Here is a 17,777-nt window from a genome sequence, read left to right on the forward strand (position 1 = left end):
AAGCATGAAACTTAGTAAGAACATGCCTTTAGGTGTATGTAATCATATTAGGGGGGTAGCCACGAAAAAAATCATCCGATCATGGCGGCCATCTTGGATTTTTGAAATGACGTCTTCACAGCGAAAAGACATCATAGTTATGGTCAGTTTTAGTTGTATTGTATCCAAAATGTTTCAAAATGGAGTAAATCATTGTTTTAAAAGATAAGGTATCACTTTCGGTAAATTATCGGTCGATAACCCACTCCTGGTTTTATGAATATCCCGAATGTGACTGTTTTATAACCAGAATAATGTCAGTTGTTATATTCCACAAATCTTTGACTAATCTTCGATTGCTACATTAGGTTCGATAGGTTATAGGCCAATAGAGGGCGCAATTTTATTCTAGTAAACCTTTTTGAGAGTGTGTGTTCTCATTGTTATAAGACGTGGCTCGGTACTTGTCTATCCGAAGTTCATATTTTTATTTACGAAGTGTTTTTTTTTGCAATTCTGATCGGATACTGATTTTAAGGAATTCTGTCCTTATTATAAACTCCTAAACTTTTTAGGTGTACTCCTCGTTCTAAAGATCAACAACACAATCTAGCTGAAAATGTGCATAAATGTTTCATTTGTGATAAAGTGTCACCTTTATCTGTCTTAAGAGAGGCAATGACAATGAAACTAAACTAACGACTAGTGGATTGTGCAACAGCTCTTCAGGATAAACAACTGTTGGCAAAGCTGAGTAGTGGTTATGTTATAGCACAAGAGATGAAGTATCACCGTCTTGTGTCGCAGATGTATATAATAGAGAGAGATCAAAGAAGAGACAAACAGAGATCAAAAGAAGTTGCACATAGGAGGAAACTATAATGAAAGAAACTGCATTAGCTGAGCTGGTCACATACATTTTTGAAACTCAAAGACTCTGAAGAGTCGGTTGTGTTTCGATAAGCAGACCTGGCAAACCTGTGCGAGGAAAGATTGGCACAGCTTGGTTCTTCTTCTGAACAGGTACATTCTACTCGACTCATCAGAGAGACGTGGGTCAACTGTTAAAGTGAGTCTAAGCTGCTTAATGCCATTATTTCAAGAACAAGCTCACTCAGTTGCTACCATAAAACATTCGATGGATAAGGTCAGGGATGTTGTGTCGTTTTTGAATCCTGGCCAAACTCCAGTGATTACAGCAGACCAACCGCTATTTGTTTTGGCAAAGCAAATTCAATGGGAATGGCCAAATGAATACGGTGAAAACAAATTCGTTGTTATTTTCGGTGGATTAACTATTGAGATGGCATGTTTTAAGGTTTTGGGTGATCTATTGCGAGATAGTGGTTGGATAGAGGCTTTATCAGAAGCAGATGTTGCATCCTCTGGGACTGCAGAATCGTTCTTGTCAAGTTCTAATACTACTAAAACTAGACTAGCACATCAAGTTACCGTATGTGTATTGTTCGATTTACTTATGTCTGCTTATGAATCTTCTATTAACGAAGATCCTAATGAATCAATAGAATTTGACAATTTTATACAATGGTGTGAAGAAAGAAAAGTAGGTAGACCTCATTTTGAGTTTTGGTATTCGGTTCTTGAATTTCAGCTGTTGGTTTTTTCGTACATTCGATCTTTACGAGAAGCGGATTTTTAGCTTTATAAACAAACGTTGTCTTCCTTGATTCCATACTTTTTTAGACTTGATCATATCAACTATGCTAGATGGCTCCCTATTCATCTTCGTGATATGGCTTCATTAGAAACAAAAACCCCAGACATATACAGAGAATTTATAAAACGGCATTTCACTGTTAAAAAATCAAATCGTGTTTTCTCAAACATGGCGATAGACGAGGCTCATGAACAGAACAACGCTTTTGTTAAAGGTGATGGTGGTGCTGTAGGGCTGACCGAGAATCCCGCTGCTTTGCGACGGCGGGTGGTGACCGGGCCAGAAATCAGTAGACTGATAAGCCAGTTCGAGGAATATTCGTCTAGAAGAAAGAACACAGATGATAGACATCATGACATTTCTATGTCTATGCAAAGAGATTTCATTGACAAAGTGAGAAGTCTTAAGACTGTCATGAATGATTATGGAAATCCATTTCTTGAGGATTCTGAAGATATTTACAAGATGGACAGTAAAGATATTGTTCAAGCAGGCACAAGGAAACTGTCACAAATTAAACAAACTGGATGCAATCAGTATGCTGACTTCAGAAACAGAATGCAGAACACGGCAAGTTTCTATGAGCCTATTAAGAAAAATAAGTTTATGTTGTTCAGTCGCCAACCAAAAAAAAGTTCATGTGAAACAGAAAACAAGCTTGACCTCGCCCGAGAAGACTGCAGTTTGTTTTCAAGGCTTTTCATATCCTGTCAAAGCAGACAATAGGATTTGGAAGAGTTTTCAGCCACGAAAATCAGAAATTTCCTCCATCTTTGTCAAGTGGAAAAATCAATATTGGCGTCAAATCACAGCTAATGGAAATCCTAGAAGCTACGGGAAATTTACCAAGAGAGGAACCTGTAACAGACATGGTAGTTGTTGATGGTGCGGCTATGGTCAATTCAAGACCACCGCGAGGAACAAACACTTTTGATGAATACGCAAAAGATGTGATTTTGCCGTACATTATCCAACTTGCTTCAAAACATGCCAGAGTAGATGTGATCTATGATATTTACATAGAAAACAGTCTTGAAGCACAAACAGGTAAAGCGAGGGGTGCTGGATCCAGGAGGAAAGTTGTCGGCACCAGTAAGTATCCGAAAGCTTGGTCAAGCTTCCTTCGAGTGGACGAAAACAAAACGGAATTGTTTTATTTCCTTGCCGACAAAATTTGCTCGATTCAATCTGACAAAATTATTTTTGTGACTAAAGGCGAAACTGTTATGACAAATTCTAATGATGACCATGATGATCTGAGTCCGTGTAATCACGAGGAAGCAGACACAAGGATATTTGTTCATATCAAAAGTGCAGCTGAAAAAAGGGTGTAAGTCATCACTGATAATCAGCTCAGACACTGATGTAGTGGTTTTGGCGGTGTCTCTTTTCAAAACACTACAAATAGAAAAACATTGGGTTGCCTTTGGAAAAGGAAATGACCTGAGATGGCTTCCGATTCACTAAATTAATCATGCCCTTGGTCCTAAATCAGAAGCTTTGTCATTTTTTCATGCTTTTACTGGATGTGACACGGTCTCCGCTTTTCATGGAAAGGGGAAGAAATCGGCATGGCAGACGTGGGAAATATTTTATGATGTAACCGAGGTTTTTGAAAGATTAAGTAAGAAACCTGAATTGGTCAGTGACGCTGATATGGAGTTGATAGAGGCATTTGTTGTGGTAATGTACGATAGGACTAAAACAACATTTGACACCAACGAATCCAGACTTGAACTGTTTGCACGCAAACAAAGACAGTATGACACCATTCCACCAACTAAAGCTGCACTGCTTGGACATACCAAACGAGCTACATACCAAGGTGGCCATGTATGGGGACAGGCAGTCATACATGATCAACATCTACCTAGTCTTGGTGATTGGGGATGGGTTAAGGAGAACGCAGATGGAATGTGGATTCCTCATTGAACACAATTAGCAGCAATTGCTGCATCTTGTCAGGAGTTACACAAATGTTGCTGCAAAAAACTTGTTCTGGTAGATGTAAGTGTTACAAAGCTGGCTTGACCTGTAGAACTTTGTGTTCATGTAGTTGTTAAAACTAAACAGAATACATCGGAAAATATCGTAGAATATTACACTGATCAATCCTCCACATGTCTAACATAATTATCGATAGACCAAACGGAAATTTTATCATATATCTATACCACTATTATTTCACTTGAGTGTACGAACTTTTTCGACCAAAACCGGAAGTGGTGCTTTTTTTTACAATTGTTGTGTGTTTGACATATTTTCATATCATTTTATTGTATTTCAAATAGTTTTCATGACATATATAGCGTTTACAATGGTTAGGACAGTTTTTCAATGTCAAAGATTGAGCAAAATGATGTCAATTTTGAATTCAAGATGGCCGCCGTGAAAACAATCGAAAACATGTTGGCTACCCCTCTAATATGATAAAGTACTACCTAATGAACGTCTATGTCAAATCCCTTGCTTGTATCACAGTTTGCATGATTTTGTCAAATTTCGGTATTAAGCCGCCCCACTATATCTTAATATGGTAGATCAAATCCATTAAAATTCTGATGGTATGTTCCCTCCCATGTACCAATGTGGTATCTGCCATTAAAATTTTGGAAAGGTCTCTGTTACCATAGAAACCAACCAAAATGTCAAAAATTTCAAAAATTTCAAAATGCTCCAAAATTAATGAAACCTAATATGATTGTTAACTGTCAGGTCTGCATGAGATTTTTGAAGTTGGAATTTCCAAAATGGCTACCGTTGCCATGGAAACTGCAGAAATGTCAAATATTTTCAAAATGCTCCAAATTTAATGAAACTTTATATTATTGTTAACCAACATGTACAAATGAGACTTTTGACTTTAGAATTTTCAAAATGGCTGCCGTTGCCATGGAAAGAGTAGAAAAATGAAACTTTTAACAATGCTCTAAATGTACTGAAAATTTACAGAAAGATATATTGCAATTCATAGATCTGCTTAATTTACTGTTAAATTGTTTTGCGATGGCTGCCGCTTAATGGCAATAAGGGAAGGGTGACATCCGCTATTGCTTGCAATGGCAATTCTAGTTTTTATTCGTTGTGGTTTGTGACCTGGATTTGTTTTTGCTTAGTCGATTGCTGACTATCAAACAGTGATATTCTACTGTTGCATGCTGGTGCGGCATAAAGCCATCATCAATCAATCAAAACTACTTTGCCTTATTTACAGTTCCAATCTATATGAAAGGCACTAAAAAGTAAAACAAAATCAATTGGATTAAGCCTAAGCTTTGCTTGATGCAGTTCGTCTCGAAAGCAAGTTTGCCAGTACTTATCATTACATATTCGACCGACTTTTAAAAAATATATACATTGCAGAAAGTAATGAAAACCATCTATAATTATAACAACGATTTTTTTTTACCTCGATTAATGCCAACGACATGTTTTAAACGCTAATGCTTTTATCGTTATATTCAAAACTAAGACGAGCATTTTTGTAGCCATTAACAGATCATCGAGATGGAGATTGTGTTAATATATTCAATCAGCCATAACCACTAGTTTTAAGTTTCATCATTCTGATCGATTCTTAGTATGCTAATTCAAGTGCCCACTTAGATCGAATTAGATAGATTGACCAACATGACCTGTATCAATTTCATTTCACATTGTTAGAACATATTGCAAACAAAATATGGAAGCTGTAACAAGTCAATCGTGCATTTTGGTAATATGTCCAATGCTAATCCAACAGTGATAAGTGATGAAGTCAGTCCTTGGCTAGAGATATATTTTTTCAATCAATTTTAACTCTTTGTCTGTATAATTAACACGTGATATTTTTTTTATCTACATGTTTCACCTGTCAACTTGAGTTTATCAAATATAATGGTAAATGTTGGTGCTTTTATTAGCTTTGCTACCCACGTACTCAAGTTGGTTTATCTGTTAATCAACAAAATGTGTTACCGCTGTCTTGGAAAAATAAAATTATTTAGTACCTGTTCCAAATCAAGAGCAAATAATTCAGTGGTTGCCGCCAGTCAATTTGTTTTTCGTTCTTTCTGTTTAGGTTGATATAAATGTAATGTTCTATCGTGTTTTGTTGGGCCTGGGCCTTTTTATGGCCTACTATACGATATGATTGTTGATTGAGTAAATCCATATGCTGATTCAAATTGCGTACATTTACGTCTTGTTCATCTTGTATTGCATTAGTAAACAAAGCTATACCTTGAGATATTTATATTTGTCCTGGTAATTCTCTATCATAAAAAGATATGTGTGTATCATGATATGAAATATAAAAAAAATGGAAACATCGTTATTGCTAGGATTACATATAAAAAAGAAGATGTGGTATGATTGCCAATGAGACAACTCTCCACAAGAGATCAAAATTACACCATAAGGCCTTCAACAATGAGCAAAGCCCATTCCGCATAATCAGCTATAAAAGGCCCCGAAATGACATTGTAAAACAATTAAAACGAAAAAACCAACGGCCTTATTTATTTAACAAAATAAACGATAAACAAATATTTAACACATAGACAAACGACAACCACTAAATTACATGTTCCTGACTTAGGACAAGGTACATACATACATAATGTGCGGGGTTAAATATGTTAGCGGGATCTCAACCCTCCCCTTAACCTGGGACAGTGGTATAACAGTACAACATAAGAACAGTTTATTTATTTCAATTTTTCCCAAAAAAATGCATATGAACTCCATTTCAAAATTAATTAGATGATCTTCATATTATAAAAAGTAACAATGTCCCACCAACACAGTCAATTATATTTGATTATGCAGTTGATAAGGTAGATATCATTACCCTAGTTTTATTTCTAAAAAATAACAGAATATGTCAATGCAAGCTTGTAGATTAACTAACTTGGAAAAAATACCTCACAAAAATTGAGTTTAAGTGACACAAGGGAAATTAGAATTCTTTAACGAGACTTGAGACAGAACATTGAATTACCTTCCACTCGTCAATTAGTTTAATTCTTTAAATGTCTTTTTAGTAGTTGCAATTCCATAATGAGAAAGATGAAAAAAGTCAACAGTGCATTTGGTTAATATGTTCATTGCTAATTCAACACCTATAAGCGATGACGTCCATACATGTGTGTCAATTTTTTACTCCAGGTTATTTTTTCAAAACTTAATTTTTCATATGTACTGTTGGTATTGAAAATATGTTTTTTTTCTGGCATTAGTTTGAGTTCCCTGAAAGATCAGTATGCCCATTAATCTCTTCACTTCTCCTCGCATTACGACCTTCTATTACCGGTTCTGTTTTACTTCTTTGTCTTTATAATTAATACGTGATATTGTTAAAAAATAATTTTATCTATATGTTTCACGGTTCCAATTTTGTTAAATATAATTGTAACCGGCCTAGTCCTAACTAACTAATTTGAATAGTGATAAATCTCGCAGAGCCACACAGACGTTATGAGGTAGTCATAATAAAATTATGAGTACATTGTCAAAGATTTTAGCATATTCAGTTTTCTTTCTATTTTGTTGTAAAAAGTACTATAAAGTCATTTAAATTAAGTATATACCTAGAATAATCGTATATTGTGTAAGTTACAAGCATATATCATCATACCTGGTGAGACGTGTATCATTTCTCTTACACTATTGAAGCAATACGGTCTGTGTGTATTATCATATTCTGAAATAATGTATTAGAATTATTCTCGTTATGTGTACCAAATTAAATTATCTTTGAATTGGTTTTGCATGCACTTTTTAAAAATTGACTGATGTAATAGCACCTGCTTGTCTATTGATACATCAAAAGTTGGAGTATGAATATTACTTTGACTGTTTATTCTGTTTTGGTGATGTTTCTTTGACGTGGCTATGTACTTACACATCTTGTTATTGCGTTTATATTGTGCTATGGAATCTCTTTTTGTACTCTTGTTTCATTCCATAATTTATAATAATTTCCTACATTTTGTAACGGCAAATTTGAATAACACAAAACAATCCGCATTTTCATGCCAGTACCGGAGTACTGCTACTTTGCTGTTGATACCCTCGGGAACTAACAGTTCACGGGGGCAGATCCAACGGGGTTTACATTAAGCCATAAAACAAACACAGAAATATTAACCAAAAGAAAGGATTAGAATAAAATTCACAAAGTAGATTGCGACGGGTGCGAGCAGAAAGGCATCTTGATATATTTCTAATTATTTATTGGTCCTATCTATTTGTGTCGTATGTTTATGAACCACTTCACTTGACTGTTTAATTGATAGCTACGCAAGCAGCAGAGAATAAAATATAATAATATGAATGTTGCAATAGGATTTTAAAAACAAAAAGTCCAAGCTCCAAAATGTTACACCATCTCTTACTTTCATGCATCATTTGTTGTAACCATATTATATGTATATGCAAGTACAGTTTATAAATACAATTGAGTCACTAAGAAAATTTAGGTTTAACAATTACAAATTAATATGAAATTTTAGCAAAAAGCAGAATATAGAAAAAAAAACGGATATTAGCGACAGTTGAACCAATTGAGATATAGACAAAGCTTGCAATTTAATACATTTCCCTGCTGAAATGAATGTATTGTCTAAGTGATAATTTATGAATGAAATAAAATTGACCAAACAGACAAACAAACGGAAAAACAAACATTTGTTGATAATTAGAGAAATTACTTCATTAAAAAGTCCAAATTATTAAAGATCAGAGTGTTTGAATTTTAATATTTACTCACCATTATGCAAAACCTTTTGCAACCATAACTGGTTTTCTGAAGCAAAAAAATGTATTATGACGTTAACACATATATATATCTAAAAATTTCTATAAACAGAATCTTTGGTGCTCAAACGCTCTGTTTTTGTATAAGTTGTTGGTCATATCAAGACTATTTTGTGAAAATTTAATTAAAAAATTATTATATAATTTGTTGTAAATTTAAACTATAAGAAATAACGTAAGTGTTGAGACAACATATTTAATAAGTACATCAATGCTACGTACTTAAATGTTTTATCTAACATATTACCGAGGCATTTCCGATTTTTTTTTCTGGCTTTATGCTAATATGTATGACTCAAATAGATATTAATTTTGGATGAAGTAATTTTTAACAGGTTATAGTATAAAAAACAACAACATGGCTCCTAGTTTAAATGTCTCTTTAAAAGAAGTTGATCATATTGGGGGGAAAATAAATACATTAATACAAACCAAGAAAACTAAAATCATAGTCATCTTGTTCATCTGTACATATTTGTCTTTGTTCTGTGAAACAAAAAACAGCAGTTACTACGAATAACATGACTGGGGTATATACAGTCAACCGTATGGATAATTATGGAGAGCATTTAATATTTGCAACAATTTGATCTATGAAAATGATTAGAATCATACATTTTGTCAGTAAATTTTAAGTTAAAATAACGTGACGGTACCCAAATTGCACCTATTTTGACAGTTTTTTCACCTACGTTTTTTTTATGATCAAGAAAAAAATGTCCATACTGTGTTTATTTTGTAGCCATATCCTTCTTGATTGTATAGGTACACCAATTTAAATTTTAACCCATATTGAGTCATTGAAAAATGGATTTGAATCAACCTCCAAACCATCCATGATTCTGTAATGAGGAGTACCCAAATTGCATCCATGCTTAAATTCACGTTGTCAAAAGTCTAATAACTGAGCTTTTGTTTAATTTCTTCAAATATTTTGAACAATTGGATATTTGTACATGCTTACTCTTCATATTTTACGAAATGGATACTTATAATATATTGTATTTGCTAATTTTAAAAAGATGACGTTTTGATGACGTCGCATGGTGACGTTTTCGTACATTTTGCTTTTTCAGTAAACAGTCCATCTGTTGATAAAAACTATGAACGTTTTGTGTATATCTAAATATGTTTACCTATGTTGAAAGATGTGCATAGTATCAAATCATAAAAATACAAATTGTTTAGTCTCTAGGAAATCTTGTTAGATTTTTGTTGCTATTTTTTTCTAAATAGGTGCAATTTGGGTACTCGGTGCAATTTGGGTACCCTTACGTTAACTATGTTAGTCTGTAGATATATATTTGAAATGATTTCTGCGGCACATTTGATCTAAGACGAGATCTTTTTATACCGTTTTTGCATTGTTCAAATCAACGCTTTATGCCTTGTTTAGTTTAGTTTAAACATATTTGTTTATAGTGGATTGGGAAACAAGTTTTACAACTTATATTAATCACTTTCCACTTTGCGGGTGCGAGTGCTGCCTTGTAGCGGCATTAACCTACTCTTTTTCGAAATCTACAAGTGTCTTTAACGTGCAAGAGATATGGCTCTCGCTTAACACGGGTCAGCCATTTATCATCCCCGTCCGACGGACTATCATCGTTTCCTCAAGACCATACTCGCAAATGGTGTCAAGGGAGAGCCGAAAACTGAGTTCCTGAAATAAGTTTGATAGAATCTTTTGAAAATAAATTGCACATTGCACATATATCACGTTTTATTTATTACTTGGTTTATTTCACTTGACTTGGCGGGGCTTAACCGGTTCGCTCATTATATACCAGTCCATCTATAGATAGGTGTTTTGGGATAAATTAATGAATGAAGTGTCCAGTTATTAGTCCCATACCATCCACTAAATTATTTTGTATATCCGTTTGGTGACACTGATAGGTGATTTTAAATCCATTATAATTATAACGGAGATCTTCTAAAAAGTAAATATATTTTCAAAAATTTTCTTATTAGAATGAAATTCAAAACAGTGTGGCTGTGGCCATTGATTGACACATTAAATGCACCCATTGACTAGGACAATTTAGGTGTACGTTTGTATGTAACGACCACTGCTCATTTTGCACTTTTAAATGAGTCTTAAACTATGGGGTCACCAATGGTTCTCAACACTTAAATAAAGTAATTCGAAAAACTAATCAGAAATAACATGATGTTTTGATTTATATCAATTATATAAATCAAATCATAAAGATTATTCCTGATTAATTTTTCGAATTGTTTTATTTTTAAAGGCGTTTAGAAACCTTTGGTGACCCAACAGTTTAAATGTCTATCGTAGGTACGTCGTGAACAGTGATCGTTACAGACAAATGTGGACGTAAATTTTCCCAGTCAATGGATGAATTTAATCTGTCAATCAATAGCCACAGCCACACTGTTTTGAATTTCATTCTAAGTCCCTCGAGATCTCAGTATATTTACTTTGAAAGAAGGTCACATTTTTCAAATTCCCATTTTAATCCATTTATTTTATCATTGTTTATTGTAGTATAATTAAGAGATAACTGTATTGTATTTGAAGCTTTAAGGACGTCCATCGGTAGTTTTACTGTCGCAAATTTAGTTTACCTGGCGACGCGGAGCGGAGACAGGTAAACGGGTATTTGGGACAGTAAAACTACCGATGGACGTCCGCAAAGCTTCAAATACAATACAGTTATCTCTATTCTAATGCAAAACAAGTTCATTATTAAATTTCAATCATTATTTCAGTGTAAAATCTTCATTAAAGAAAATTCCGCGAAAAAATGTTATCTTCTTTGGTCCCTACACTAGGTGACGTCATATTTATGCTTCCGGCGTCAAAAATAAACACCGGGCGTTTTATGGCTTCTGTGCCGCTTCAAAATGTAATAAAATTTGATAAAAAGGAGATTATTAGGCGCAACAAGTGAGTTTTTTTGTTTATTATTGTAGAAATAGCATGTCAATACATTCCGAAATTCAAAATGTCGGCTTCCCTAGTTACAGACAAGGAGATAGAGAATTTTACGCTTGCTGTCATCCAATCAGAACAATGGTTACAAAATAATTGCATTAGAATGATTTTTGTTCTTGATTAAACAATGCTAAACTTTAATTCTTTACACGAACGTTCCCGGTGGAAACAGTGTGATTTTCTCATTCTCCCAGTTACATTTTAAGCCCAACTTGAAAACCCACGATGGATATAGAGGATGTCTAAGGTTTATGTCAAGAGAGTCATAACGGTATAATGACTCTTCATGGGAAGGTGTGACGAAACTGTTTTTTCCTTAGTACGTCAAGTAGATACTTGCCAGCCTTTAGTGACTGAGCTAGTAGAAAACCACTTCTTTAGCTCAGTAGGTTAAATCGTTGTCTTGAAACATAGAGGCGACAACACAACAAGAATAATGATTAACGGTTACAAATGTATTTCGCGTAAGTTGAAAAGCAAATTAAATCTTTACCTGATGCAAAATCTATGGAGGCTCATTAAAGATGACCCCAAAACCGATTGAAGGATATTTATGTTTATATGCATTTTTAAAAAAAAATCTTACTTAGATAATTTATGCCTGGGGGATAAAAGAAAAACCTCATTGTTTCGATTGATCTTTGCATTTTACATGTTGACGAATAGTAAATTTACAGATGATGACTTGACTGGTGATACATTCGAGATCAAAACTCCAACACCAGTGTTTTAAATTTTACGTAGATAAATAAATGCGTATAATAAGAAAGCAATGAATGAGGTTGTTCAATTTGATATATACCTTTGTGTGCTTCTTTGTTACATTTTGTTTTTGTTTTTATAGTTATTAAGATGATAACACAATGTTGACAGCTGTAACCCTATTTTTGACATTGTTACCGATAGTGTCTGTTTGCTTTCTTCTCGGGTCTTTGTCAATATAATGAATTTGATGCGACTGTCATACATATGAAATTCGAGGTTTAGCTATCTTGAAAACCAGGTTCAATTCATCATTTTCTACATACGAAAATGCTTGTACAAAGTCAGGAATATGACAGTCGTTATCCACTGGTTTAATGGTTGAGCTTTTGATTTTGCTATTTAATTAGGGACTTTCTTTTTTGGATTTTTCCTCGGAGTTCAGTATTTTTGTGATTTTACTTTTTAATAAACAATCAGATATATAGCTTACCATGTCCAGTGCGATCAATACTATTAGTTTTCCTTTTTTATATTTTAAGAACGCAACTTTTGCGTTGAATTGAAAGTAATTTTGTCATTACCGCATACACATATTAAAAATCCTCACTAAATTATTTCATATATAGATGTTTGACTTTTCCCGCTTAAATCTTGTTACAAATGTCATATCACATCGTAAATTATTCGGTTTTGCTTTTCTTTTTTAACTCGAAACCATGTTATCCTATTAAAAGTTATGTCCTACTTCCTGTCGATACTATTCACTTACATTTGTCATTGCTAGTAGCATGCTTCATCAGACTGCTTATGGCGTAGTTACTATTTGAAACCTTTGTTTGGTAATAAGTTATGATCAAGTATATTTTGATAGGAAACTCAAGTGTAAGATTTATTGACAAACAGTATATCCAAAGCATAGAAATGTTTTGATAAAAAAAAATAAACAAACAGTTCGATATAGGAATATTCGGGATGATGTCTCTGGTTATTCATGTTAAAAAAATATAACAGAGGAAGATGTCAAGTATACATTATTTTGTTTTTAATTTAGTGTGTATGCATAAAACCAACTCGTTTGGTTAGTTTTATTACATTAATCAAACCAAAATGCTAACAACTTCATCCGTTTGTGTCTCTGTTGGACCACTCAATGGCATATATATCACATCTACTTAATTTGAATTGGAACAATGAAGTTGAACTCCATCAAATAGTCAGAAAGTCTACATTGATCGTTGTTGATACTAACCAAGAAAAAGACGCAGTTCATCATCATCATCATCATAATCATACAGGTCCTCGTTTACATATGTTTCATCCTTCCCTATGAACGATATTAGAAATAGTTATTAAAAATATTGTTGAAAAATACTGTCAATGGGTGATAATTTTTGGAAGGCTTTTCCTCAACACCAACTAGTTGTTCTTATGAAATTGAGATATTTAGTTCTTTGCGGGGTCAAAATTTTATGGACAGAAGGGTTATAGGTTGGAAAGCTATGTGGTTCAAAGACTTGTGCTTGCTAAACAGATTGACCAATTATACATAAGCACTATTTCTGTAAATTGGGGTCAATCTGGCTAGTGTCAAACAGTGGGAGTCGTCAATAAGTAAGCATTGAAAGTTTCCCAAATATTTATTAAACTGTCTTTAAAGTCATATGAAACGAGTGAGTGGTGAAAAATAATGTTTATCCAATTCTTGAACCAATGCATGTATATATCATAAACTTAGTCCTTTGTGCATGATTTTATCATTATTTTCGCAAATATATCATATAATCGTCAATTTTTTTTCTCTCTGTTTGTTATGATTTAACAAATATGGCTGCTCATTTAATGCCGTGTTTTGAAGCCAAGTTTTACCGATTGTCACCTTATAGTAAACGAATCACAAAAAGCATGGGTATTGAGCACGTGTTTCACATGTATAATCAGATATTTGTGTATTTCAATAACAGACCCGTGCGTATTGCGATCACCGGATTTTTACGAGGAGGGTTACGCTCGGGTAACTATGCATACGGGAAATATGTCGGCGAATTGCTTCCTGGAAGCAAGCAATTAAAAATAAGTAAACTTCATTTAAATGTGGACAAATTAAAGAATTTTACTCAGAAAAAAAGTATATGTACATAAGTTGTATAGTAAAAACTATCCATTTACTTATAAAAAACATACGTATATTTTTTTTAATTTGAGGTTTCTTATGACTTTAATGTTGAAAATCAAACGGTGGAGATCAAACAAAAAGGATGAAACATTTAAAGATTTATTAAAATAAACATTATGGAACAATAAATCCATTAGTTTCAAAAATGAAACTATGATATAAAAAAAAAACAATAGTATTTATTAAACTGATATAATTTTGGTGCCTTAAAAAAGTTTCTAATCGTGATGAATGCGATCCTTTTTAAGCATAATAATTGCTTTAGGTGACCAATGTATGTTTATTTGTTTTATGATATGGATTACCAAATTTACTTGTATCACAATTTAACTAGAAAACTTCACGCTCATTTGTTTGAATATTCAAATACGTAGAGTAGTTGGCGCATGGATACCTCAGGAAACTGATACGTTGTCGGAATCACTTTTGAATTATGTTCGTGTGCCAAATATAATCGACAATATATACTGTATATAAAAACCGACTTATGAATAATATAATCCAAATGCTTTTCAACAGATTTTAGATTTATGAATCGGTTGCTATCAATTTTCCTTATACGGAAAGCGGATTATCATGATTATGTTACTCTTTTCTGTATTTTAAAAATAACGTTTACATCGTTACTTTTTTCAGGGCAGATGGACAAATTCGACATAGCAAACACATGAAAATAAATACAAATAAGTTCAAACTGAACATAAAAACTTCAGTTTCCGTTTGAAAATACGACATCATATTCGACGAATTTGTAGAAAAATAGATTCTACTCATTTTGTAATTGTTTTTTATCATTTGAATTGATGAAAAATTATTAATAGTCAATTTATTTTTTCGTCGCACTGGTGTCACTGATTTATTTCCTTTGACTATATGAGGTTTTCAAGACGTGAACAACTACATGAACTACTTTGTAGCGTTTTCCTTAATATATATTCACCTTTATTCACAAGTTCGCCTTTGTCGATTTCAATTTCTGTATCAGAAAGCAAAAAATATATATATAGGTAGGTGAATAGATATGTTACAAACTTACTGTAACGTGAGCTTTTGTTTGTAATTCAGAACTTTGGCACCCTTGTGAGAATATGAAAGTACTCGTATGTCGTGCAAAGTCTAACGGAGATTTGTGTTGAATCGACGTTGATCCCTATCATTGTGTTCAGTCCTCAAATAATTTTTCGCAGTCACAGATTATTGATATTCTAAATATATTAATGGTTTAGATACATGTAGAGCTGTAATATATCAATCGTGTGCACTTAAAATGAGTATGATACACTCGATACCAAAAACAATCGACTTAGATTTAAGATTTATGAATCGGTTGCTATCAACTTTCCTTACACGGAAAGTGGATTATGTTACTGTTTTCTGTATTAAAATTCGTGGAATTTGTGGAAAATAAGATTGATGAAGAATGATTAATAGTCAAGTTCTATTAATTGTCGCACTGATGTCACTGATTAATTTCATTTGACTACATGAGGTTTTGAAGACGGAAACTACTCCATGTACTACTTTGGTGCGTTTTCCTGAAAGTCTTTATTAAGGTATGTCATATTGTCTTAATGGTAGTATTTAAATAGATATCCACCTTTATACACAATTTTGTCCTTGTCGAATTCAATTTCTGTACAAGAAAAAAAACAGACTAAAATATCGTTAAACGGATGTTTGTTTTGAATCGACGTTGATCCCTATGAATGTGTCCATTCCTCAAATTTTCGCAGTCACAGATCACTCATATTTCAAATATATTTATGGTTAAGATATATGTATAGCTTAAAAAAGACAATGATATAATTATAATATTCATTGAAATAAGATATAAGATATAGCCTCAAAGAAGAGAATAATTGTATTTTTACTTTGAAAAAGTTACACAACAATAAATCATACTAACAATTGTGCAATGGGTTTCCTGAGGCTGATGAAGATATGTATGTCATGTGTTATTTTAGTATTTAAGCCCGGATATTCGGATACATTTCGCTATGAAATATCAAGAGCTAATTTTTCGTATTGTGCGCACATAACAAATGTAAAGTAGACAAGGGTGTTGTTTTCAATAAACGGTATTACCACGATACATTTGATTAAAATCTTTTATGAACAGCTTAAAAAAACATGTAACCAACTTCAATTTCATACTATGAAGTATTTTGAGTTAAAACGTGCAATGATTACTTATTGGGTTAATTTTTTGTTTACATAAATCATTTGTCACAAACTATGCGTTTACTTTTCTACATTGGTTAGATGTATAGAGGGAGGGTTAAGATCTCAAAAGCATGTTTAATCCCGCCGCATTTTTGCGCCTCTCCAAAGTCAGGAGCCTCTGGCCTATGTTAGTCTTGTATTATTTTAATTTTAGCTTCTTGTGTACAATTTGGAAATTAGTATGGCGTTCATTATCACTGAACTAGTATATATTTGTTTAGGGGCCAGCTGAAGGATGCCTCCAGGTGCGGGAATTTCTCGCTACATTGAAGACCTGTAGGTGACTTTCTGCTGTTATTTTTTATTTGGTCGGGTTGTTGTCTCTTTGACACATTCCCCATTTCCATTCTCGATTTTAACATGAAGTTAAAAAAAAGTATCAAATTCGATTATTTAAAAGAACAGTATAGAACCTGTACTGTTAGCATTTTCTGTGAAAGGGACAATGTTTGTGCATAGCCTATTCACATATATGTTTACAATGTTTACAGTAAAAATATTTTCTTTAGTTGTTGACTTGAAACGACATATAAACGAAGCATGAACACGCTATATAAAACTTATGAAAATAAAACAAATTGAAATTAACAATTCAGAATAGATTAATTAGAAAAAAATGTAAGTAAGAAGAACAAACCCGAATTTGTGTCTGTACTATTGTAATAGTCTGAAGAATTATCAAATTCTGTGAGTTTAGACATGTTCACTTGTCCTATAAAACAAGAAAAACAATGGTAACTATAAATATGGGAGAACATAAGACAATTTCGGTTAGCATAAATATTGAACTTTTAGTGTATTTGATTGATTTCATGAAGTCACTTTATTATCATTGCAGAAAAATGTTATCAAGTCCAATGCTAAACAAGTTTCAACATTATAGTAATACAGTAAAAAAAAGACATTATTGTTTCAAGCTTTTAATCAGTCATGGTAATCCCAGAAGCTATAGGTAAACCTCACCAGTATTCAACCTTTACTCAGCATTTTATTCAGCAAAAACAAGTATTTTGAGGACTGGACTGATGCTAATCCGGTTAGATATATACATTTAATATGTGTTGGTTTAGTAAATATATGTTTAATATTCACAAAACATAATTTTGTATTTTCTGTATAATTGTCTGGAAGAACACCAACTAAATATAAAACCAGTTGCTTTCTTTAAAAAAAGAAATGCAATCGTAAACCCAAATGCTTGTTTGGCATAAAGTAAATATATGTTTAATATTCACAAAACATAATTTTGTATTTTCTGT

Source organism: Mytilus trossulus, chromosome 1 (genome assembly GCF_036588685.1).
Source record: "Mytilus trossulus isolate FHL-02 chromosome 1, PNRI_Mtr1.1.1.hap1, whole genome shotgun sequence".
Classification (NCBI taxonomy): domain Eukaryota; kingdom Metazoa; phylum Mollusca; class Bivalvia; order Mytilida; family Mytilidae; genus Mytilus; species Mytilus trossulus.